Below are 25,278 nucleotides of genomic sequence, written 5' to 3'. Positions count from 1 at the left end.
AGCACCAGAACTTTTAATGGTTTTTAAGGACTTTGATAGACTGGACCGACTCCCTGACAGTTTTAGACTAGGAATTGTTTCACTTTTGCATAAAAAAGGAGATAGGACAGATTTAAAAACGTGGAGACCAATCAGCCTTTTAAATTGGGATTGCAAACTTTTTAGCAAGCTTTTAGCTAAACGCGTGTCCCTGTTTTTAAAGGATGTGATCCACCCGGATCAAGCATGTGCTGTGCCCGGGAAGAGGATCACAGACAGTCTGATATTGATCCGAGACACCATCTGTTTTGCGAGAGACAGAAACATTGGCCTAATAGTGGTAAATTTAGATTTTGAAAAAGCTTTTGATCGGGTCTCGCACCAGTACCTATTGCAGGTACTGGAGAAAATGGGCTTCCCAGGGAGGTTTTTAGCATGGGTGGGATTGCTGTATAATGATATAACCAGCAAAATTCTTGTAAATGGGCATTTAACAAAAGCTGTTAACATTCACAGCGGCGTCCGTCAAGGGTGCCCGTTATCCCCGCTCTTGTATGTGGCATGCATTGAGCCATTGGCACAGCTTTTGAGAAGGGACCAACGGATCGCAGGATTTAAGCTACCAGGAGGTTTGATAGCAAAATGTGTTTTATACATGGACGATGTGACAATTTTAACGACTGACTTTTTATCTGTCCGAAGAGCTTTGGAACTTACAGATTCTTATGGACGGGCCTCTGGCTCCAAATTAAACAGAAACAAGTCAGAGGCCCAGCTCTTCGGACAGTGGGGCGACATAGACGTGGGAGGACTGGAAGTGACTCTAAGAAATGATAATATAAAAATTCTAGGCATAAAATTTGATAGGGAGGGGGGTGGACAAGGTAATTGGACCAATGCTTTAGGGAAAGTAAGACAGCGACTGGGTTTGTGGGGACTAAGGACTTTGACGATGGAGGGAAAGATTCTAGTTTTTAAAGCTGTGATTTTACCTCTGTTTTTATTGTTGTGCTCTGTTTTTACCCCCCCCAGGTCCTTCATTTTAGCAGTGGAACGTGCTGTCTTTTATTTTCTCTGGGGATCCAGGTGGGAGAGAATAAAGAGAGAAACAGTCAAGAAAAGAAAGGAAAACAAAGGCAAAGGACTGCCAGACCTAAGCCTTTTTTTAGGGAGTCATTTTACAGGATTACATTTTAAGTATGCCACGGCCCCATCCAGTGATAAGACCGCAGCAATAGTGAAGTTTTGGATGGGGTCGTACTTACGCTACCTAAAAATTTTAACCGTAGATCTTAGAACCCCAGTGTCTTTTAACTTGCCAAAAGAATATGCATTTATTAATTTTTTTTTAAAGAAACATGACCTAGAACGAGAAAATGTGGACATTTTAAAAGACCATAAAAAGATTATCTCTGTTGTGCAGGACCGGGAGAAGGTGAGCCCAGTTCCAGGGCTAACTGAGAGCGAATCCAAAACAGTGTGGAGAAACGCAGCCCACCCCGCTCTTTGGAACCGGCAAAAAGACCTGATGTGGATGGTGGCCCATGAGATCCTACCAACCAGGGCGGTTATGCACTCCCGCGGCATGGCCGCCAACGCAAAGTGCCCACGGCTCGGGTGTAATCAGGAAGAGACCGTGCGGCACGTCCTCTGGGAGTGCGGTGCTGCACGGGACCGGTGGACCGCGACCGGCCCCCTGGTTTTCCCATGCCTGCCAGCGGGTGGGGTCCAGATGGACTATAATCTCGCCGTCCTAGGGGTGGGCCGGAGGATAAAGGATTTAACATCAAAACAGTTCACAACACTCTGGTTCACCCTGAATGCTATAAAGCATGCAATCTGGACTGCCAGAAACCTGCTGGTGGGGAAACGGGTGATGGTGCCCCTCCAAGCCACTGTAAGGATGGTGGAGAACATGCTGCAGGGGCACCGCGCCCAATCATTCAGAGCGGGGGCCGGGGTTGCCACTGAGAGAGTCCCGGCCACCACCGACCCTGGTTGCCCGTAGATGTACCTTCACCACTTCCGGCTACGGGAGCAGCGGGCCAGAGAGTACGGATCTCCTCTGGGTCACTGAAGCTGGGTTTGATTGCCTGGGACCGAAGAGTGGGAGAGGCCCAAATTGAAAGATTACCTCCCCGATCAAGCACAATAGAGAACCCTTTTTTTTTTTTTTTTTTTTTTTTTTTTTTTACATAGTTTTATTTTGGCTTTTAAAACACACTGAAAGCACTTTAAAGGAAAATAAAAATGTATGTAAAAGAACAATTCATCAATGTGTAACCTTATAACCCCTCTTTTTTTTTTTTTTTTCTTCCCTTATGGTCATTTCAAGTACTTTGTCTGTATCTTAACATAAGGCATGTCTTGGAGATCCAGGATTTTAGTTGTGTGTTAACCGTCATTGGAACGATTGTTTTTTAATTTTTAATTTTATTTTTTTTTACTCATACCTGCATGTGAACATATATGTTGTATTTTATCTATTACTTGACGTACTGTTGTACCACTTTTGATTAAATATCAATAAAACCAGTCAAAAAAAAAAAAAAAAAAAAAAAAAAATCTGTTCTTATCAGTTTAATATCTGATACGTCCCCCATCCGGGGACTACATATTAAATGGATTTTTAGATCACGGAGCTGGAGCCGGGGCTTGCTCCGTCCATTCCACGCATCGGCCTGGTATTGCAGTGTCTCCAGGAACGGTGTGCTTTCCCTTTTTCGGGAATGCCATTTATTGTGACGAATAGCAGAGCAAGTAATGAGGTCTGCCTTTGCAGGTCCTGTGGTTTATTGCGGACTCACTTCTGAGGCACCCCCCTGAGGTGTTGGACCCTTCCACTAACGATGCTCCCACCTGAGGTCTCGGAGACTTTCACTGACGAGGTGATGTATCGAATTCGGTGTGTTTGGTTAAAGGGAGTCAACTAAAACCAGCGTTGGGAAGCAGTTTCCAGGCCAGTAATGGAAGTCGCCCATCCTTCCTTTGTTGGGGTTTACGGAGGGCTAACCGTTGGTGAGGATGGTAGAGACGCAAATTGTACCTCTGGCTGGCTGCTTGGGTCTTCATACTTACCTGGCAGGGGAGACACCATGATCAAGAAGGCGGTTCACCCAGGGCGAGGCTTGTCCATTGCACTACGGCCATGCTGACCCCTGCGAATTCCCCAAATGTGGGAATCTCGACTGCATAATTTATGGTAGTGGGGGACTGCGTTCGCGCTCTCCCCTGAATTAACTGGTGAAACAAAGCAGAAAGATCTATCTCAGTTACTTTTCAGTTTCAGAATGATGAGTCCTGCCACATGCTGGGTATGTGTTTTGAGCTCATGAAACAAAATCACTTACGCTCTTGAAATATCGGTCCCTGGTGTGTGGTTTAGTTCGAATTTTGCACAGACCTCACTTTGCAAGTCGATTGGATTGACTGCAGCCTAGCTGTAGCTGTCTCCATGTTTGTTTTTCGTTGTGCTTTTTCAAATCATATTAGTTTTTTTCCGCTTACAGCGCCACCTAGTGGCCTGTTGCAGCGCCCTTTTACACCTGACCGCTGACTGAGCCCCTGCACAGGTGTGCCGATTTGGGTGAAGGGATCTCACTCCTTCCTGGAGTTATAGCCATTTGAGCCACCTCGGCCACACCACCTTGGCACGTTTTGAGGTCCCCTCGCCAAGGTGAATGGAAATTTCCACTTTTTTTGGATGATTATTGACAGTCAGACTCCAGAGAAGCATGCTGTGCTGATCTGGGTGGGACTGGGCCAAATACCTGCCGCTAGTTTGCAAAAGAAGGTTTTCGACAAAATCCCAAATACCCGAAAATTTCGTCAGAGCGATGAGCCAATCTGAGACCTGCATCTCGTTCGGCTCGAGCCAAGGATTCCGATGAGATAAGGCACGTGGCTTTGCGACGAACCGTTTGGGAGTTACGAGCGATGCCGTACTCTCTGTCGCCGCAGAGCCAGCGTCAGGCCGATCGGGGCGAGGCCCGGTGACGTTGCAGACGGGGGAGGGTACTACCATCACACAGCGTTTCAGGTGTTTCCATCTTTGTTTGATGGTCCTTTTACATTTCATTTTTCTTATTTTTCCGCTTACAGCGCCACCTAGTGGCCTGTCGCAGCGCCCTTTTACACCTGACCGCTGACTGAGCCCCTGCACAGGTGTGCCGATTTGGGTGAAGGGATCTCACTCCTTCCTGGAGTTATAGCCATTTGAGCCACCTCGGCCACACCACCTTGGCACGTTTTGAGGTCCCCTCGCCAAGGTGAATGGAAATTTCCACTTTTTTTGGATGATTATTGACAGTCAGACTCCAGAGAAGCATTCTGTGCTGATCTGGGTGGGACTGGGCCAAATACCTGCCGCTAGTTTGCAAAAGAAGGTTTTCGACAAAATCCCAAATACCCGAAAATTTCGTCAGAGCGACGAGCCAATCTGAGACCTGCATCTCGTTCGGCTCGAGCCAAGGATTCCGATGACATAAGGCACGTGGCTTTGCGACGAACCGTTTGGGAGTTGCGAGCGATGCCGTACTCTCTGTCGCCGCAGAGCCAGCGTCAGGCCGATCGGGGCGAGGCCCGGTGACGTTGCAGACGGGGGAGGGTACTACCATCACACAGCGTTTCAGGTGTTTCCATCTTTGTTTGATGGTCCTTTTACATTTCTGTTTTCTTATTTTTCCGCTTACAGCGCCACCTAGTGGCCTGTCGCAGCGCCCTTTTACACCTGACCGCTGACTGAGCCCCTGCACAGGTGTGCCGATTTGGGTGAAGGGATCTCACTCCTTCCTGGAGTTATAGCCATTTGAGCCACCTCGGCCACAACACCTTGGCACGTTTTGAGGTCCCCTCGCCAAGGTGAATGGAAATTTCCACTTTTTTTGGATGATTATTGACAGTCAGACTCCAGAGAAGCATTCTGTGCTGATCTGGGTGGGACTGGGCCAAATACCTGCCGCTAGTTTGCAAAAGAAGGTTTTCAACAAAATCCCAAATACCCGAAAATTTCGTCAGAGCGACGAGCCAATCTGAGACCTGCATCTCGTTCGGCTCGAGCCAAGGATTCCGATGACATAAGGCACGTGGCTTTGTGACGAACCGTTTGGGAATTACGAGCGATGCCGTACTCTCTGTCGCTGCAGAGCCAGCGTCAGGCCGATCGGGGCGAGGCCCGGTGACGTTGCAGACGGGGGAGGGTACTACCATCACACAGCTTTTCAGGTCTCCCAGACTTACCAAAGCCGAGATGGGCATCGTCGTGTCCGGCTTCTTCCCCGCTGCATCAAATCAACATCGCTTCTCGGCCTTTTGGCTAAGATCACGTATCTTGTCGGACGGTTGAGACTGCGATCGCCTCTTGGAGGTTTCCTGACTTGAGATCTTTTTATATCTTGAGTCACACAACTTCGAGAGGTACATTGAATTCTGCTGCTTCGGGCTCCAACAAGTTTTAAGGTAAGGTCTTTTAATTATTTATTTGGTTATTTATTGTTGTATTTATTGTTGTTTTAAGTTTTAAGGCTGTTGGTGCCTCCATCATGTCGGCTGCCCGTGCCGGCGTGCGGAGGCACCACAGCGTGCGTTTTTTATTCAGGCAGGTTGAGGGGAAGCTCCTTGGAATGTCCCGTATGGACTTTTCAAGGAAGCTGATCCAAAAGACCTTAGCTTTTAGATCTGACGACCTGAATTGTTTGATGACTCTGCCCTTGAACAAAGGATTTGATGTCAGTTTTAAAACCGCTTCCCTGCTTAATGACTTTTGGCAAAGGTTTGATTCAGTTAAAGCCCAGTTCTCCATGTTCACTGTCGAGAAACTTTCGGATAACACACTTAAAACTGTGATTGTCAGGATGTTCAATGAAACAGTGACTGGAGATGATATTTGTGTTTGGTTGGGTAGATTTTGCACTGTTCGAGGCCAGCCTGTCAAAGTGTTGGATGAAGATGGCATTTGGACATGCTCCTGGCGAATTCCCATTAAACAATGGGAAGACGCTGGGGGCTACCAGGGCCTGAAACATCTGCCTTCCATGATTGTGCTCGGAGAGAACAGAGGCTACATACATTATCAAGGAATGCCCAAACTCTGCAGGAAGTGTTGCAGGTTTGGTCATCTCGCTGAAGCATGCCAAGAGTTAATATGTGGGAAGTGTAGAGAAATTGGTCACAGTTTTGATGATTGTACCAATGGCAGACGGTGTAATCTTTGTGGAGAAACAAACCATCTCTACAGAGACTGCCCTAAAAGTTTTGCCAACAAGCTCAAAATGGCCGCCCCACATGGGCAACAAACGAATGAACAAAGGAAAGAGGAGGCGGTCCCTGAGGTTTTGGCGGGAATTTCAAATCCCCAGCCGGCCTCAGGGATTGGGCAGGAAGGAGGAAGTGGGGCGGCCACAGGGGCGGAGTCAGATATTGAACTGGAAAAAGTCACGGAAGGAGAAGTGAGCGAGGAAGAAACAAGCTCTTCCCTAGAAACGGTGTCAGATTTGGTGCAGGAATCCAGTGGGAGTGAATTTGAGTGTTCACTCCCAAATGCTCAAGTGCAAAAAAGACCTGCGGGATCTCCTCTGGTGGAAACAGAGGAGAAAAAAGCTAGGGCAGCACAGCGGCTTGATAGTTCCGATTTGGAAGATCAAGAACGTATGTGGCCCCTAGAATCCCCAAATGAGGTTTCCTTTTTGCACATCAAGCTAAGAACATCGTCGCCTAGGGAGTTACAAGAGGGTTTCTCTGTAGCACCCGATGTGTCGAGCACCTGCTCTCCGGGCCCCAGTTCATCTGGGAGAAAGGAAGAGCAGGTGAAACAAGATAAAACATGATTTTAAGCATATTTTTGTAGTCTTTTAGTCTTCTGTTTAAATGTCTCATACTGTTTTAACCATACTGCTCATGGCCCTCACTATCTCTACCATAAATGTAAGAAGTGTGAGGTCCACCTTGCGAGCACAGAGCATTTTATCCCTTTTAAAGTCTTTTAAGTCAGATTTGTTTTTACTGCAAGAGTGTGCTCTGCCCTTTTTAAGTAACCACAGGAAGTTGGAGGAGATGTGGACCATGGGGCCCTCAATATGGAGTGGCTCTAACTTCAACAAGAATGATGGTGTCGCTATTTTAATAAAAAATTCAAACATCACGGTGAAGGATAGCACTGTGGTGAGGGAAGGGCGGGCTCTTTTAGCAAACCTGACTTTTTTAGGGAGAGATTTTAAGGTTCTTAACGTGTATGGTTTTACAGAAAAAAATGACAGGTATGAGCTTTTAGAAGACCTGCAGCCCCACATGTTAGGCAGGGCTCCCCTAATAGTAGCAGGGGATTTTAACTGTGTTTTATCAAAAACAGATAGGAAGAGAGTAGGAGAAGATTTTAAGGTCGATAAGACATCGGTTTTATTACAAAATTTAGTCAAGGATTTTAAGTTAGTTGACTGTTTTAAACAACTGCATCAAAGAGAGGAGGGCTTCACCTGGTTCAGTGGTGATGGCGCCAGAGCCTCTCGAATTGACTATGTTTTTACAAGGGACTGCCCGCCAACCGATGCAACATTGACCCCTCTCTTTTTTTCTGATCACATGATGCTGTCTTGCACCCTTTCACTTTCCCCGGGTGTGACGGTAGGAGGAGGGATGTGGAAGCTGAACTGTTCCCTATTGGTGGATGAAGAAGTGGTTAGAGAATATAGGGAGCAGTTCAGCCAATGGCAGACCCTCCAAGACTTTTATGAGACACGTGCACAGTGGTGGGAAATGGTAAAGGACCGGACAAGACAGTTTTTTAGGAAGGTAGGGAAAGATAAAAAGAATAGGGAAAAGAGATGCATGATGGGGTTGCAAAAAAGATTACAAAGATATTTTAATCTTTTAAATAATGGTTTTGATTTTAGCCAAGAAATAACAGATGTAAAAAAAGAAATGTCAGTTTTATCTCGTATCCAAAGTAAAGGTGTTATTTTAAGAAGCAAAGAAAGAGAAATAGAGGAAGGTGAAAAGTGTACAAGTTACTTTTTTAAAAAGATAATAACAAGGGGAGGGGCAATAACCAGTGTTAAGGTAGGAGGGAGGGATGCAAACACAACAGAAGAGATTTTAAAAAATGTAGAGGGATTTTATGAGGATTTGTATTGTAAAAAAGATGTACACGACGATACGGCAAGGGAAGTTTTAAATTTTTTAGTCAAGAATGTTAATGGCCAAAATAAGTTTTTATCCCAAGATTTTAATATTTTAGAATTACATAAAGCTCTTAAAGGTTTTAAAAAGGGGAAGTCCCCAGGAGCAGATGGACTTCCCCTAGAGTTTTATCTTACTTTTTGGGATATTTTAGCACATGAATTATTGGCTGTTTTTAACAACTTTGAGACTCTTGACAGACTACCCGACAGTTTTAGGATAGGGATAGTGTCTTTACTGTACAAAAAAGGGGACAGGACTGACTTAAAAAATTGGAGACCAATCACGCTTTTAAATTTCGATGGTAAACTTTTTAGTAAGATTTTAGCGACACGCATGTCGACTGTTTTAGAGGACGTGATCCACCCGGATCAAGCTTCTGCTGTGCCCGGAAGAAAGATAACAGACAACCTAGTGCTGATTAGAGACGCCATCTGTTACGCGAGAGACAGAAATATTCGGCTAGTAGTCCTAAATTTAGATTTTGAAAAAGCATTTGATCGAGTCTCGCACCAGTACCTCTTCCAGGTACTGGATAAAATGGGGTTTCCAGAGAGGTTTATAGCCTGGGTGGGACTGCTGTACAAGGGAATAGTCAGCAAAATTCTAATAAATGGGCATCTTTCCAAAGCTGTGAACATACACAGTGGTGTCCGTCAGGGATGTCCTTTATCTCCTCTTCTGTATGTGGCTTGCATTGAGCCACTGGCACAGATCTTGAGAAGGGACAAATGGATCAAAGGACTGGACGTTCCTGGGACGGGTGGACTGACGGCGACCTGTGCTTTATACATGGACGACGTAACTCTTTTAGCCACGGACCTTTTATCCATACGAAGAGCACTGGACTTGACTGACTGGTACGGTCGGGCCTCGGGCGCCAAACTCAATAGAAACAAGTCCGAGGCCCAGCTCTTCGGGCCGTGGGGAGACGCGGACACAGGAGGACTTGATTTGGTTTTTAAAGACAATGATTTTAAGATTTTAGGCGTTAAATTTGATAAAGACGGAGGTGGACGAGACAACTGGACTGACTTGCTAGGGAAAGCTAGGAAAAGACTGGGGTTTTGGGGACTAAGACAGTTGACAATTGAAGGTAAAATTTTAATTTTTAAATCTGTGATTTTACCTCTGATTTTACTTGTCTGTTCTGTTTTTAGCCCCCCTCGGCGGTTCCTGGTGAGACTGGAGAGGGCGGTGTTTTATTTCCTGTGGGGGTCCAAGTGGGAGCGCCTGAAGAGGGAGACCATCAAGAAAAGGCCAGAGAACGGTGGAAAAGGCCTCCCAGACCCCCACCTGTTTTTAGGCAGCCGCTTCACCGCCCTGCACATTAGTTATGCCATGACCCCATCCAAAGAAAACAAGACGGCTGCAATGGTGCGATTTTGGATGGGGTCTTACCTAAGAACATTGAAAATTTTACCAGTAGACTTGAAAACCCCAGTGTCTTTTAACTTGCCTAAAGAGTACAGTTTTATAAAAAATTTTTTAAAGAAATATCTTTTAGAGAGTGAAGATGTCACCATTTTAACTAAACACAAGTCTCTCATTTCTGTTGTGCAGGACCGGGAACCGGTGAGTCCAGTTCCAGGCCTCACACTAGGTGAGGCCAAACAAGTTTGGAGGAACGCTGCTCACCCCGCTCTCCAGAACAGGCACAAGGATTTATCATGGATGGTGGCTCATGAGATCCTCCCGGTCAGGGCGGTTATGCACTCCAGAGGCATGGCCAAAAACCCCATCTGCCCTCGGTCCGGCTGCAATTCCCCGGAGACCGTCCACCACCTACTCTGGGAGTGCGGTGCTGCGCGGGACCTGTGGGCCAAGACCGGCCCCTTGTATTTCCCGTGCCTACCAGCAGGTGGGGCCCAGTTCGGGTACCAGCTCGCCATCCTTGGGGTGGGCCGGGGCTTGAAGGACATGACAGCACAGGAATTCACCTCGCTCTGGCTCACCCTCAACGTCATCAAGGATGCCATCTGGGCCACCAGAAACCTGCTGGTGGGGAAACGCGTTACGGTAACCCTCCATGCATGCGAGCTAAAGGTAACATCAATGCTGCAGGGGTACCGGACGACGAAATTCGGACGGGGGGGCCGGGGCCGCACAGAGAGGGTCCCGGCAGGCACCGACCCTGGCTGCCCGTAGATGCACCCTCACCATTCTGGCTACGGGAACAGCGGGCCAGCGGGCCGGAGGAGAGGGGATCTCCGCTGAGCCTGTAAAGCAGCATCTCATGTCCCTGTTCTGGAGAGTGGGGTGAAGACCGACTTGATAAGGACTCACCCCCGGTCTTGCACAACAGATGTTTTTTTTTTTTTTTTATTTGGTTTTTATCCTATAAATTGGTTTTTATTGTGTTTTATTAATGAAATTGGTTTTATTAACATGCATATGAGGCTTGTTTGCTTTTTTAAATTTGTATTTTACTTTTGAAACCGATCGCACCTTTTAAACACACCTCAAATATGGACTTTTAAAAACAAGCAAAACACTGTGGTTTAATCAATTTTTTTTAACAATGATTGTTTCTTTCATTTTACCATGTGTATTTATTATATATTATATGGCTTGTTTTAATGTGTGCTTGAAAAAAAAAAAAATGTGTGTGAAAGTAAAAATGCAAATGGAAAAAATGTAAATGGTGACAATAAAACTTTTTCGAAAGAAAAAATCTGTTCTTATCAGTTTAATATCTGATACGTCCCCCATCCGGGGACTACATATTAAATGGATTTTTAGATCACGGAGCTGGAGCCGGGGCTTGCTCCGTCCATTCCACGCATCGGCCTGGTATTGCAGTGTCTCCAGGAACGGTGTGCTTTCCCTTTTTCGGGAATGCCATTTATTGTGACGAATAGCAGAGCAAGTAATGAGGTCTGCCTTTGCAGGTCCTGTGGTTTATTGCGGACTCACTTCTGAGGCACCCCCCTGAGGTGTTGGACTCTTCCACTAACGATGCTCCCACCTGAGGTCTCGGAGACTTTCACTGACGAGGTGATGTATCGAATTCGGTGTGTTTGGTTAAAGGGAGTCAACTAAAACCAGCGTTGGGAAGCAGTTTCCAGGCCAGTAATGGAAGTCGCCCATCCTTCCTTTGTTGGGGTTTACGGAGGGCTAACCGTTGGTGAGGATGGTAGAGACGCAAATTGTACCTCTGGCTGGCTGCTTGGGTCTTCATACTTACCTGGCAGGGGAGACACCATGATCAAGAAGGCGGTTCACCCAGGGCGAGGCTTGTCCATTGCACTACGGCCATGCTGACCCCTGCGAATTCCCCAAATGTGGGAATCTCGACTGCATAATTTATGGTAGTGGGGGACTGCGTTCGCGCTCTCCCCTGAATTAACTGGTGAAACAAAGCAGAAAGATCTATCTCAGTTACTTTTCAGATTCAGAATGATGAGTCCTGCCACATGCTGGGTATGTGTTTTGAGCTCATGAAACAAAATCACTTACGCTCTTGAAATATCGGTCCCTGGTGTGTGGTTTAGTTCGAATTTTGCACAGACCTCACTTTGCAAGTCGATTGGATTGACTGCAGCCTAGCTGTAGCTGTCTCCATGTTTGTTTTTCGTTGTGCTTTTTCAAATCATATTAGTTTTTTTCCGCTTACAGCGCCACCTAGTGGCTTTGCGACGAACCGTTTGGGAGTTGCGAGCGATGCCGTACTCTCTGTCGCCGCAGAGCCAGCGTCAGGCCGATCGGGGCGAGGCCCGGTGACGTTGCAGACGGGGGAGGGTACTACCATCACACAGCGTTTCAGGTGTTTCCATCTTTGTTTGATGGTCCTTTTACATTTCTGTTTTCTTATTTTTCCGCTTACAGCGCCACCTAGTGGCCTGTCGCAGCGCCCTTTTACACCTGACCGCTGACTGAGCCCCTGCACAGGTGTGCCGATTTGGGTGAAGGGATCTCACTCCTTCCTGGAGTTATAGCCATTTGAGCCACCTCGGCCACAACACCTTGGCACGTTTTGAGGTCCCCTCGCCAAGGTGAATGGAAATTTCCACTTTTTTTGGATGATTATTGACAGTCAGACTCCAGAGAAGCATTCTGTGCTGATCTGGGTGGGACTGGGCCAAATACCTGCCGCTAGTTTGCAAAAGAAGGTTTTCGACAAAATCCCAAATACCCGAAAATTTCGTCAGAGCGACGAGCCAATCTGAGACCTGCATCTCGTTCGGCTCGAGCCAAGGATTCCGATGACATAAGGCACGTGGCTTTGTGACGAACCGTTTGGGAATTACGAGCGATGCCGTACTCTCTGTCGCTGCAGAGCCAGCGTCAGGCCGATCGGGGCGAGGCCCGGTGACGTTGCAGACGGGGGAGGGTACTACCATCACACAGCTTTTCAGGTCTCCCAGACTTACCAAAGCCGAGATGGGCATCGTCGTGTCCGGCTTCTTCCCCGCTGCATCTAATCAACATCGCTTCTCGGCCTTTTGGCTAAGATCAAGTTTAGTATCTGTTCTTATCAGTTTAATATCTGATACGTCCCCCATCCGGGGACTACATATTAAATGGATTTTTAGATCACGGAGCTGGAGCCGGGGCTTGCTCCGTCCATTCCACGCATCGGCCTGGTATTGCAGTGTCTCCAGGAACGGTCTGCTTTCCCTTTTTCGGGAATGCCATTTATTGTGACGAATAGCAGAGCAAGTAATGAGGTCTGCCTTTGCAGGTCCTGTGGTTTATTGCGGACTCACTTCTGAGGCACCCCCCTGAGGTGTTGGACTCTTCCACTAACGATGCTCCCACCTGAGGTCTCGGAGACTTTCACTGACGAGGTGATGTATCGAATTCGGTGTGTTTGGTTAAAGGGAGTCAACTAAAACCAGCGTTGGGAAGCAGTTTCCAGGCCAGTAATGGAAGTCGCCCATCCTTCCTTTGTTGGGGTTTACGGAGGGCTAACCGTTGGTGAGGATGGTAGAGACGCAAATTGTACCTCTGGCTGGCTGCTTGGGTCTTCATACTTACCTGGCAGGGGAGACACCATGATCAAGAAGGCGGTTCACCCAGGGCGAGGCTTGTCCATTGCACTACGGCCATGCTGACCCCTGCGAATTCCCCAAATGTGGGAATCTCGACTGCATAATTTATGGTAGTGGGGGACTGCGTTCGCGCTCTCCCCTGAATTAACTGGTGAAACAAAGCAGAAAGATCTATCTCAGTTACTTTTCAGTTTCAGAATGATGAGTCCTGCCACATGCTGGGTATGTGTTTTGAGCTCATGAAACAAAATCACTTACGCTCTTGAAATATCGGTCCCTGGTGTGTGGTTTAGTTCGAATTTTGCACAGACCTCACTTTGCAAGTCGATTGGATTGACTGCAGCCTAGCTGTAGCTGTCTCCATATTTGTTTTTCGTTGTGCTTTTTCAAATCATATTAGTTTTTTTCCGCTTACAGCGCCACCTAGTGGCCTGTTGCAGCGCCCTTTTACACCTGACCGCTGACTGAGCCCCTGCACAGGTGTGCCGATTTGGGTGAAGGGATCTCACTCCTTCCTGGAGTTATAGCCATTTGAGCCACCTCGGCCACACCACCTTGGCACGTTTTGAGGTCCCCTCGCCAAGGTGAATGGAAATTTCCACTTTTTTTGGATGATTATTGACAGTCAGACTCCAGAGAAGCATGCTGTGCTGATCTGGGTGGGACTGGGCCAAATACCTGCCGCTAGTTTGCAAAAGAAGGTTTTCGACAAAATCCCAAATACCCGAAAATTTCGTCAGAGCGACGAGCCAATCTGAGACCTGCATCTCGTTCGGCTCGAGCCAAGGATTCCGATGAGATAAGGCACGTGGCTTTGCGACGAACCGTTTGGGAGTTACGAGCGATGCCGTACTATCTGTCGCCGCAGAGCCAGCGTCAGGCCGATCGGGGCGAGGCCCGGTGACGTTGCAGACGGGGGAGGGTACTACCATCACACAGCGTTTCAGGTGTTTCCATCTTTGTTTGATGGTCCTTTTACATTTCATTTTTCTTATTTTTCCGCTTACAGCGCCACCTAGTGGCCTGTCGCAGCGCCCTTTTACACCTGACCGCTGACTGAGCCCCTGCACAGGTGTGCCGATTTGGGTGAAGGGATCTCACTCCTTCCTGGAGTTATAGCCATTTGAGCCACCTCGGCCACACCACCTTGGCACGTTTTGAGGTCCCCTCGCCAAGGTGAATGGAAATTTCCACTTTTTTTGGATGATTATTGACAGTCAGACTCCAGAGAAGCATGCTGTGCTGATCTGGGTGGGACTGGGCCAAATACCTGCCGCTAGTTTGCAAAAGAAGGTTTTCGACAAAATCCCAAATACCCGAAAATTTCGTCAGAGCGACGAGCCAATCTGAGACCTGCATCTCGTTCGGCTCGAGCCAAGGATTCCGATGAGATAAGGCACGTGGCTTTGCGACGAACCGTTTGGGAGTTACGAGCGATGCCGTACTATCTGTCGCCGCAGAGCCAGCGTCAGGCCGATCGGGGCGAGGCCCGGTGACGTTGCAGACGGGGGAGGGTACTACCATCACACAGCGTTTCAGGTGTTTCCATCTTTGTTTGATGGTCCTTTTACATTTCATTTTTCTTATTTTTCCGCTTACAGCGCCACCTAGTGGCCTGTCGCAGCGCCCTTTTACACCTGACCGCTGACTGAGCCCCTGCACAGGTGTGCCGATTTGGGTGAAGGGATCTCACTCCTTCCTTGAGTTATAGCCATTTGAGCCACCTCGGCCACACCACCTTGGCACGTTTTGAGGTCCCCTCGCCAAGGTGAATGGAAATTTCCACTTTTTTTGGATGATTATTGACAGTCAGACTCCAGAGAAGCATTCTGTGCTGATCTGGGTGGGACTGGGCCAAATACCTGCCGCTAGTTTGCAAAAGAAGGTTTTCGACAAAATCCCAAATACCCGAAAGTTTCGTCAGAGCGACGAGCCAATCTGAGACCTGCATCTCGTTCGGCTCGAGCCAAGGATTCCGATGACATAAGGCACGTGGCTCTGCGACGAACCGTTTGGGAGTTACGAGCGATGCCGTACTCTCTGTCGCCGCAGAGCCAGCGTCAGGCCGATCGGGGCGAGGCCCGGTGACGTTGCAGACGGGGGAGGGTACTACCATCACACAGCGTTTCAGGTGTTTCCATCTTTGTTTGATGGTCCTTTTACATTTCATTTTTCTTATTTTTCCGCTTACAGCGCCACCTAGTGGCCTGTCGCAGCGCCCTTTTACACCTGACCGCTGACTGAGCCCCTGCACAGGTGTGCCGATTTGGGTGAAGGGATCTCACTCCTTCCTGGAGTTATAGCCATTTGAGCCACCTCGGCCACACCACCTTGGCACGTTTTGAGGTCCCCTCGCCAAGGTGAATGGAAATTTCCACTTTTTTTGGATGATTATTGACAGTCAGACTCCAGAGAAGCATTCTGTGCTGATCTGGGTGGGACTGGGCCAAATACCTGCCGCTAGTTTGCAAAAGAAGGTTTTCGACAAAATCCCAAATACCCGAAAATTTCGTCAGAGCGACGAGCCAATCTGAGACCTGCATCTCGTTCGGCTCGAGCCAAGGATTCCGATGACATAAGGCACGTGGCTTTGCGACGAACCGTTTGGGAATTACGAGCGATGCCGTACTCTCTGTCGCTGCAGAGCCAGCGTCAGGCCGATCGGGGCGAGGCCCGGTGACGTTGCAGACGGGGGAGGGTACTACCATCACACAGCGTTTCAGGTCTCCCAGACTTACCAAAGCCGAGATGGGCATCGTCGTGTCCGGCTTCTTCCCCGCTGCATCAAATCAACATCGCTTCTCGGCCTTTTGGCTAAGATCAAGTGTAGTATCTGTTCTTATCAACCTTATACCCCCCTTTTTTTTTTTTTTCTTCCCTTATGGTCATTTCATGTACTTTGTCTGTATCTTAACATAAGGCATGTCTTGGAGATCCAGGATTTTAGTGGTGTGTTAACCGTCATTGGAACGATTGTTTTTTAATTTTTTATTTTATTTTTTTTTACTCATACCTGCATGTGAACATATATGTTGTATTTTATCTATTACTTGACGTACTGTTGTACCACTTTTGATTAAATATCAATAAAACCAGTCAAAAAAAAAAAAAAATCTGTTCTTATCATAAATGTAAGAAGTGTGAGGTCCACCTTGCGAGCACAGAGCATTGTATCCCTTTTAAAGTCTTTTAAGTCAGATTTGTTTTTATTGCAAGAGTGTGCTCTGCCCTTTTTAAGTAACCACAGGAAGTTGGAGGAGATGTGGACCATGGGGCCCTCAATATGGAGTGGCTCCAACTTCAACAAGAATGATGGTGTCGCTATTTTAATAAAAAATTCAAACATCACGGTGAAGGATAGCACTGTGGTGAGGGAAGGGCGGGCTCTTTTAGCAAACCTGACTTTTTTAGGGAGAGATTTTAAGGTTCTTAACGTGTATGGTTTTACAGAAAAAAATGACAGGTATGAGCTTTTAGAAGACCTGCAGCCCCACATGTTAGGCAGGGCTCCCCTAATAGTAGCAGGGGATTTTAACTGTGTTTTATCAAAAACAGATAGGAAGAGAGTAGGAGAAGATTTTAAGGTCGATAAGACATCGGTTTTATTACAAAATTTAGTCAAGGATTTTAAGTTAGTTGACTGTTTTAAACAACTGCATCAAAGAGAGGAGGGCTTCACCTGGTTCAGTGGTGATGGCGCCAGAGCCTCTCGAATTGACTATGTTTTTACAAGGGACTGCCCGCCAACCGATGCAACATTGACCCCTCTCTTTTTTTCTGATCACATGATGCTGTCTTGCACCCTTTCACTTTCCCCGGGTGTGACGGTAGGAGGAGGGATGTGGAAGCTGAACTGTTCCCTATTGGTGGATGAAGAAGTGGTTAGAGAATATAGGGAGCAGTTCAGCCAATGGCAGACCCTCCAAGACTTTTATGAGACACGTGCACAGTGGTGGGAAATGGTAAAGGACCGGACAAGACAGTTTTTTAGGAAGGTAGGGAAAGATAAAAAGAATAGGGAAAAGAGATGCATGATGGGGTTGCAAAAAAGATTACAAAGATATTTTAATCTTTTAAATAATGGTTTTGATTTTAGCCAAGAAATAACAGATGTAAAAAAAGAAATGTCAGTTTTATCTCGTATCCAAAGTAAAGGTGTTATTTTAAGAAGCAAAGAAAGAGAAATAGAGGAAGGTGAAAAGTGTACAAGTTACTTTTTAAAAAAGATAATAACAAGGGGAGGGGCAATAACCAGGGTTAAGGTAGGAGGGAGGGATGCAAACACAACAGAAGAGATTTTAAAAAATGTAGAGGGATTTTATGAGGATTTGTATTGTAAAAAAGATGTACACGACGATACGGCAAGGGAAGTTTTAAATTTTTTAGTCAAGAATGTTAATGGCCAAAATAAGTTTTTATCCCAAGATTTTACTATTTTAGAATTACATAAAGCTCTTAAAGGTTTTAAAAAGGGGAAGTCCCCAGGAGCAGATGGACTTCCCCTAGAGTTTTATCTTACTTTTTGGGATATTTTAGCACATGAATTATTGGCTGTTTTTAACAACTTTGAGACTCTTGACAGACTACCCGACAGTTTTAGGATAGGGATAGTGTCTTTACTGTACAAAAAAGGGGACAGGACTGACTTAAAAAATTGGAGACCAATCACGCTTTTAAATTTCGATGGTAAACTTTTTAGTAAGATTTTAGCGACACGCATGTCGACTGTTTTAGAGGACGTGATCCACCCGGATCAAGCTTGTGCTGTGCCCGGAAGAAAGATAACAGACAACCTAGTGCTGATTAGAGACGCCATCTGTTACGCGAGAGACAGAAATATTCGGCTAGTAGTCCTAAATTTAGATTTTGAAAAAGCATTTGATCGAGTCTCGCACCAGTACCTCTTCCAGGTACTGGAGAAAATGGGGTTTCCAGAGAGGTTTATAGCCTGGGTGGGACTGTTGTACAAGGGAATAGTCAGCAAAATTCTAATAAATGGGCATCTTTCCAAAGCTGTGAACATACACAGTGGTGTCCGTCAGGGATGTCCTTTATCTCCTCTTCTGTATGTGGCTTGCATCGAGCCACTGGCACAGATCTTGAGAAGGGACAAATGGATCAAAGGACTGGACGTTCCTGGGACGGGTGGACTGACGGCGACCTGTGCTTTATACATGGACGACGTAACTCTTTTAGCCACGGACGTTTTATCCATACGAAGAGCACTGGACTTGACTGACTGGTACGGTCGGGCCTCGGGCGCCAAACTCAATAGAAACAAGTCCGAGGCCCAGCTCTTCGGGCCGTGGGGAGACGTGGACACAGGAGGACTTGATTTGGTTTTTAAAGACAATGATTTTAAGATTTTAGGCGTAAAATTTGATAAAGACGGAGGTGGATGAGACAACTGGACTGACTTGCTAGGGAAAGCTAGGAAAAGACTGGGGTTTTGGGGACTAAGACAGTTGACAATTGAAGGTAAAATTTTAATTTTTAAATCTGTGATTTTACCTCTGATTTTACTTGTCTGTTCTGTTTTTAGCCCCCCTCGGCGGTTCCTGGTGAGACTGGAGAGGGCGGTGTTTTATTTCCTGTGGGGGTCCAAGTGGGAGCGCCTGAAGAGGGAGACCATCAAGAAAAGGCCAGAGAACGGTGGAAAAGGCCTCCCAGACCCCCACCTGTTTTTAGGCAGCCGCTTCACCGCCCTGCACATTAGTTATGCCATGACCCCATCCAAAGAAAACAAGACGGCTGCAATGGTGCAATTTTGGATGGGGTCTTACCTAAGAACATTGAAAATTTTACCAGTAGACTTGAAAACCCCAGTGTCTTTTAACTTGCCTAAAGAGTACAGTTTTATAAAAAAATTTTTAAAGAAATATCTTTTAGAGAGTGAAGATGTCACCATTTTAACTAAACACAAGTCTCTCATTTCTGTTGTGCAGGACCGGGAACCGGTGAGTCCAGTTCCAGGCCTCACACTAGGTGAGGCCAAACAAGTTTGGAGGAACGCTGCTCACCCCGCTCTCCAGAACAGGCACAAGGATTTATCATGGATGGTGGCTCATGAGATCCTCCCGGTCAGGGCGGTTATGCACTCCTGAGGCATGGCCAAAAACCCAATCTGCCCTCGGTCCGGCTGCAATTCCCCGGAGACCGTCCACCACCTACTCTGGGACCTGTGGGCCAAGACCGGCCCCTTGTATTTCCCGTGCCTACCAGCAGGTGGGGCCCAGTTCGGGTACCAGCTCGCCATCCTTTGGGTGGGCCGGGGCTTGAAGGACATGACAGCACAGGAATTCACCTCGCTCTTTTTTTGGATGATTATTGACAGTCAGACTCCAGAGAAGCATTCTGTGCTGATCTGGGTGGGACTGGGCCAAGTAGTGTCTTGCCCCTTTTACTAATTCAAACCAATTTGATTCAAAACAATTGCAATATTGTTTTCGCAACAAACATGTATGCATTGCTGAGTCGAACCTTGCAGTAACAGATGATTTTATGCTTTTTCTGCTTATAACTCATGATGACTGAACATCATGAAATTGTGTTTATCTTTGGATAGTAGACTGACACTCAGCTATTACTGAACTGAAGTAAAAAAAAAAATCACAATGCTTCAATGTTGAAAGACACAAAAGGAGACAATCAGTTCAGGTTTTTAGACAAACACACATATCACGATCCATAACAGTGGTGACAATTTTTCATACTGCAGTGCATGACGGGAGTTTTTACTAAGGTTTTACCCAGCATGCAACATTTTGTTGATTGTCACCACTGTTGAGAGTCATATGCTGGTTCTTGATGTCTGTGTGTGTCTACAGAGTATGGTTTTTCAAATTTTGTATGGTCTTAGTAGATTTAAAATTCACTTAATTTTTTTTCCATAGTGCAGTTTTACTAGGTTGATTATGCCAAACTTAAATAGAGCTAATGTTAATTTGATTGTAATCTGACCACGTATCACATACAGATTAATGTCTTCTCTCTGCTTTACAGCACCTCATGCAATGCTACATAAAGAGATCTAACATGTTAGTCAAGGGTCAAGAGCCCCACTAAAGCAAACACTGATCTCCATTATGGTTGCATCACTTTAACTAATAAAACATCAACATCTGATCCTCTGTAATTCTCAAGAACAGCAGGTGTTCATCATTAATGCACAATCATCACTTAATCACTTAATTATCTCATTAACTTTAACCCTTTGAGGACTTGGGATATGACTTGAAGACTTGCTTGTGACTTGAAAGTCCCAACTCTGGTAAAAGCTGAATGTCAGTCAACAATCCAAAGAAGACTATCTCATGATGTCCAAGTCAACATGAGTTATAAGCAGAAAAAGCATAAGATCATCTGTTACTACAAGGTTTGATTCAGCAATGCATACATGTTTGTTGCGAAAACAATATTGAAATTGTTTTGAATCAAATTACTTTGAATTAGTAAAAGGGTCAAGACACTACCTAAAGCAAACCCTGACCACAATTATGGTGGCATAGTGGGGGTTTTTTTTTCAGTTGAAGGCTGTGGCTAAATTCAGTTGTAGTTCTTGTGTTTCTCTTTACTTCAGTGATGTTGATTGTTAACAGCAGAAGTTCATCACTAATGTACAATCATCATTTAATTAGTCACTTAATTATCTTATTAACTTTAACCCTTTGAGGACTTGGATATGACTTGAAGACTTGCTTGTGACTTGAAAGTCCCACCTCTGCTGTCTATTAAATGCCACTCCAATTATGTGATGGCGATTTTAGCGGTGATCACGGAAGCAGCTTTACTGATTAGATGCGCATGATCATATCGTTCGATATATCGCCCAGCCCTAGCCAACAAGCTCAAAATCAGTGGTTAGGAGAAGATTTTAAGGTCGATAAGACATCGGTTTTATTACAAAATTTAGTCAAGGATTTTAAGTTAGTTGACTGTTTTAAACAACTGCATCAAAGAGAGGAGGGCTTCACCTGGTTCAGTGGTGATGGCGCCAGAGCCTCTCGAATTGACTATGTTTTTACAAGGGACTGCCCGCCAACCGATGCAACATTGACCCCTCTCTTTTTTTCTGATCACATGATGCTGTCTTGCACCCTTTCACTTTCCCCGGGTGTGACGGTAGGAGGAGGGATGTGGAAGCTGAACTGTTCCCTATTGGTGGATGAAGAAGTGGTTAGAGAATATAGGGAGCAGTTCAGCCAATGGCAGACCCTCCAAGACTTTTATGAGACACGTGCACAGTGGTGGGAAATGGTAAAGGACTGGACAAGACAGTTTTTTAGGAAGGTAGGGAAAGATAAAAAGAATAGGGAAAAGAGATGCATGATGGGGTTGCAAAAAAGATTACAAAGATATTTTAATCTTTTAAATAATGGTTTTGATTTTAGCCAAGAAATAACAGATGGAAAAAAAGAAATGTCAGTTTTATCTCGTATCCAAAGTAAAGGTGTTATTTTAAGAAGCAAAGAAAGAGAAATAGAGGAAGGTGAAAAGTGTACAAGTTACTTTTTTAAAAAGATAATAACAAGGGGAGGGGCAATAACCAGGGTTAAGGTAGGAGGGAGGGATGCAAACACAACAGAAGAGATTTTAAAAAATGTAGAGGGATTTTATGAGGATTTGTATTGTAAAAAAGATGTACACGACGATACGGCAAGGGAAGTTTTAAATTTTTTAGTCAAGAATGTTAATGGCCAAAATAAGTTTTTATCCCAAGATTTTACTATTTTAGAATTACATAAAGCTCTTAAAGGTTTTAAAAAGGGGAAGTCCCCAGGAGCAGATGGACTTCCCCTAGAGTTTTATCTTACTTTTTGGGATATTTTAGCACATGAATTATTGGCTGTTTTTAACAACTTTGAGACTCTTGACAGACTACCCGACAGTTTTAGGATAGGGATAGTGTCTTTACTGTACAAAAAAGGGGACAGGACTGACTTAAAAAATTGGAGACCAATCACGCTTTTAAATTTCGATGGTAAACTTTTTAGTAAGATTTTAGCGACACGCATGTCGACTGTTTTAGAGGACGTGATCCACCCGGATCAAGCTTGTGCTGTGCCCGGAAGAAAGATAACAGACAACCTAGTGCTGATTAGAGACGCCATCTGTTACGCGAGAGACAGAAATATTCGGCTAGTAGTCCTAAATTTAGATTTTGAAAAAGCATTTGATCGAGTCTCGCACCAGTACCTCTTCCAGGTACTGGAGAAAATGGGGTTTCCAGAGAGGTTTATAGCCTGGGTGGGACTGTTGTACAAGGGAATAGTCAGCAAAATTCTAATAAATGGGCATCTTTCCAAAGCTGTGAACATACACAGTGGTGTCCGTCAGGGATGTCCTTTATCTCCTCTTCTGTATGTGGCTTGCATCGAGCCACTGGCACAGATCTTGAGAAGGGACAAATGGATCAAAGGACTGGACGTTCCTGGGACGGGTGGACTGACGGCGACCTGTGCTTTATACATGGACGACGTAACTCTTTTAGCCACGGACGTTTTATCCATACGAAGAGCACTGGACTTGACTGACTGGTACGGTCGGGCCTCGGGCGCCAAACTCAATAGAAACAAGTCCGAGGCCCAGCTCTTCGGGCCGTGGTGAGACGTGGACACAGGAGGACTTGATTTGGTTTTTAAAGACAATGATTTTAAGATTTTAGGCGTTAAATTTGATAAAGACGGAGGTGGATGAGACAACTGGACTGACTTGCTAGGGAAAGCTAGGAAAAGACTGGGGTTTTGGGGACTAAGACAGTTGACAATTGAAGGTAAAATTTTAATTTTTAAATCTGTGATTTTACCTCTGATTTTACTTGTCTGTTCTGTTTTTAGCCCCCCTCGGCGGTTCCTGGTGAGACTGGAGAGGGCGGTGTTTTATTTCCTGTGGGGGTCCAAGTGGGAGCGCCTGAAGAGGGAGACCATCAAGAAAAGGCCAGAGAACGGTGGAAAAGGCCTCCCAGACCCCCACCTGTTTTTAGGCAGCCGCTTCACCGCCCTGCACATTAGTTATGCCATGACCCCATCCAAAGAAAACAAGACGGCTGCAATGGTGCAATTTTGGATGGGGTCTTACCTAAGAACATTGAAAATTTTACCAGTAGACTTGAAAACCCCAGTGTCTTTTAACTTGCCTAAAGAGTACAGTTTTATAAAAAATTTTTTTAAAGAAATATCTTTTAGAGAGTGAAGATGTCACCATTTTAACTAAACACAAGTCTCTCATTTCTGTTGTGCAGGACCGGGAACCGGTGAGTCCAGTTCCAGGCCTCACACTAGGTGAGGCCAAACAAGTTTGGAGGAACGCTGCTCACCCCGCTCTCCAGAACAGGCACAAGGATTTATCATGGATGGTGGCTCATGAGATCCTCCCGGTCAGGGCGGTTATGCACTCCTGAGGCATGGCCAAAAACCCAATCTGCCCTCGGTCCGGCTGCAATTCCCCGGAGACCGTCCATCACCTACTCTGGGACCTGTGGGCCAAGACCGGCCCCTTGTATTTCCCGTGCCTAGCAGCAGGTGGGGCCCAGTTCGGGTACCAGCTCGCCATCCTTGGGGTGGGCCGGGGCTTGAAGGACATGACAGCACAGGAATTCACCTCGCTCTTTTTTTGGATGATTATTGACAGTCAGACTCCAGAGAAGCATTCTGTGCTGATCTGGGTGGGACTGGGCCAAGTAGTGTCTTGCCCCTTTTACTAATTCAAACCAATTTGATTCAAAACAATTGCAATATTGTTTTCGCAACAAACATGTATGCATTGCTGAGTCGAACCTTGCAGTAACAGATGATTTTATGCTTTTTCTGCTTATAACTCATGATGACTGAACATCATGAAATTGTGTTTATCTTTGGATAGTAGACTGACACTCAGCTATTACTGAACTGAAGTAAAAAAAAAAAATCACAATGCTTCAATGTTGAAAGACACAAAAGGAGACAATCAGTTCAGGTTTTTAGACAAACACACATATCACGATCCATAACAGTGGTGACAATTTTTCATACTGCAGTGCATGACGGGAGTTTTTACTAAGGTTTTACCCAGCATGCAACATTTTGTTGATTGTCACCACTGTTGAGAGTCATATGCTGGTTCTTGATGTCTGTGTGTGTCTACAGAGTATGGTTTTTCAAATTTTGTATGCTCTTAGTAGATTTAAAATTCACTTAATTTTTTTTCCATAGTGCAGTTTTACTAGGTTGATTATGCCAAACTTAAATAGAGCTAATGTTAATTTGATTGTAATCTGACCACCTATCACATACAGATTAATGTCTTCTCTCTGCTTTACAGCACCTCATGCAATGCTACATAAAGAGATCTAACATGTTAGTCAAGGGTCAAGAGCCCCACTAAAGCAAACACTGATCTCCATTATGGTTGCATCACTTTAACTAATAAAACATCAACATCTGATCCTCTGTAATTCTCAAGAACAGCAGGTGTTCATCATTAATGCACAATCATCACTTAATCACTTAATTATCTCATTAACTTTAACCCTTTGAGGACTTGGGATAAGACTTGAAGACTTGCTTGTGACTTGAAAGTCCCAACTCTGGTAAAAGCTGAATGTCAGTCAACAATCCAAAGAAGACTATCTCATGATGTCCAAGTCAACATGAGTTATAAGCAGAAAAAGCATAAGATCATCTGTTACTACAAGGTTTGATTCAGCAATGCATACATGTTTGTTGCGAAAACAATATTGAAATTGTTTTGAATCAAATTGCTTTGAATTAGTAAAAGGGTCAAGACACTACCTAAAGCAAACCCTGACCACAATTATGGTGGCATAGTGGGGGGTTTTTTTTCAGTTGAAGGCTGTGGCTAAATTCAGTTGTAGTTCTTGTGTTTCTCTTTACTTCAGTGATGTTGATTGTTAACAGCAGAAGTTCATCACTAATGTACAATCATCATTTAATTAGTCACTTAATTATCTTATTAACTTTAACCCTTTGAGGACTTGGATATGACTTGAAGACTTGCTTGTGACTTGAAAGTCCCACCTCTGCTGTCTATTAAATGCCACTCCAATTATGTGATGGCGATTTTAGCGGTGATCACGGAAGCAGCTTTACTGATTAGATGCGCATGATCATATCGTTCGATATATCGCCCAGCCCTA

The 25,278-nt window shown here is 45.4% G+C and overlaps 4 non-coding genes and 3 pseudogenes across 4 annotated transcripts; all 7 read left to right on the top strand.

Moving 5' to 3' along the window:
• The first annotated feature begins 2,484 nt into the window (after positions 1 to 2,484).
• LOC132118846 (U2 spliceosomal RNA) lies at positions 2,485 to 2,697 on the top strand (annotated as a pseudogene).
• Positions 2,698 to 3,049: 352 nt separating this feature from the next.
• Positions 3,050 to 3,213, top strand: LOC132118707 (U1 spliceosomal RNA). The gene has a single exon (XR_009425935.1). It is a non-coding gene; the product is annotated as a U1 spliceosomal RNA (small nuclear RNA).
• A 7,590-nt stretch (positions 3,214 to 10,803) lies between these two features.
• On the top strand, positions 10,804 to 10,978 carry LOC132118826 (U2 spliceosomal RNA; annotated as a pseudogene).
• A 352-nt stretch (positions 10,979 to 11,330) lies between these two features.
• On the top strand, positions 11,331 to 11,494 carry LOC132118706 (U1 spliceosomal RNA). The gene has a single exon (XR_009425934.1). It is a non-coding gene; the product is annotated as a U1 spliceosomal RNA (small nuclear RNA).
• A 1,086-nt stretch (positions 11,495 to 12,580) lies between these two features.
• Positions 12,581 to 12,771, top strand: LOC132118810 (U2 spliceosomal RNA). Its single transcript, XR_009426029.1, has one exon. It is a non-coding gene; the product is annotated as a U2 spliceosomal RNA (small nuclear RNA).
• Positions 12,772 to 13,123: 352 nt separating this feature from the next.
• On the top strand, positions 13,124 to 13,287 carry LOC132118705 (U1 spliceosomal RNA). Its single transcript, XR_009425933.1, has one exon. It is a non-coding gene; the product is annotated as a U1 spliceosomal RNA (small nuclear RNA).
• A 2,652-nt stretch (positions 13,288 to 15,939) lies between these two features.
• Positions 15,940 to 16,108, top strand: LOC132118868 (U2 spliceosomal RNA; annotated as a pseudogene).
• The last annotated feature ends 9,170 nt before the right edge of the window (positions 16,109 to 25,278 follow it).

This window comes from Carassius carassius, chromosome 37 (genome assembly GCF_963082965.1).
Source record: "Carassius carassius chromosome 37, fCarCar2.1, whole genome shotgun sequence".
Lineage (NCBI taxonomy): Eukaryota > Metazoa > Chordata > Actinopteri > Cypriniformes > Cyprinidae > Carassius > Carassius carassius.
The sequence above is the reverse complement of the archived record's forward strand: the minus strand, read 5'-3'. Positions and strand labels throughout refer to the sequence as shown.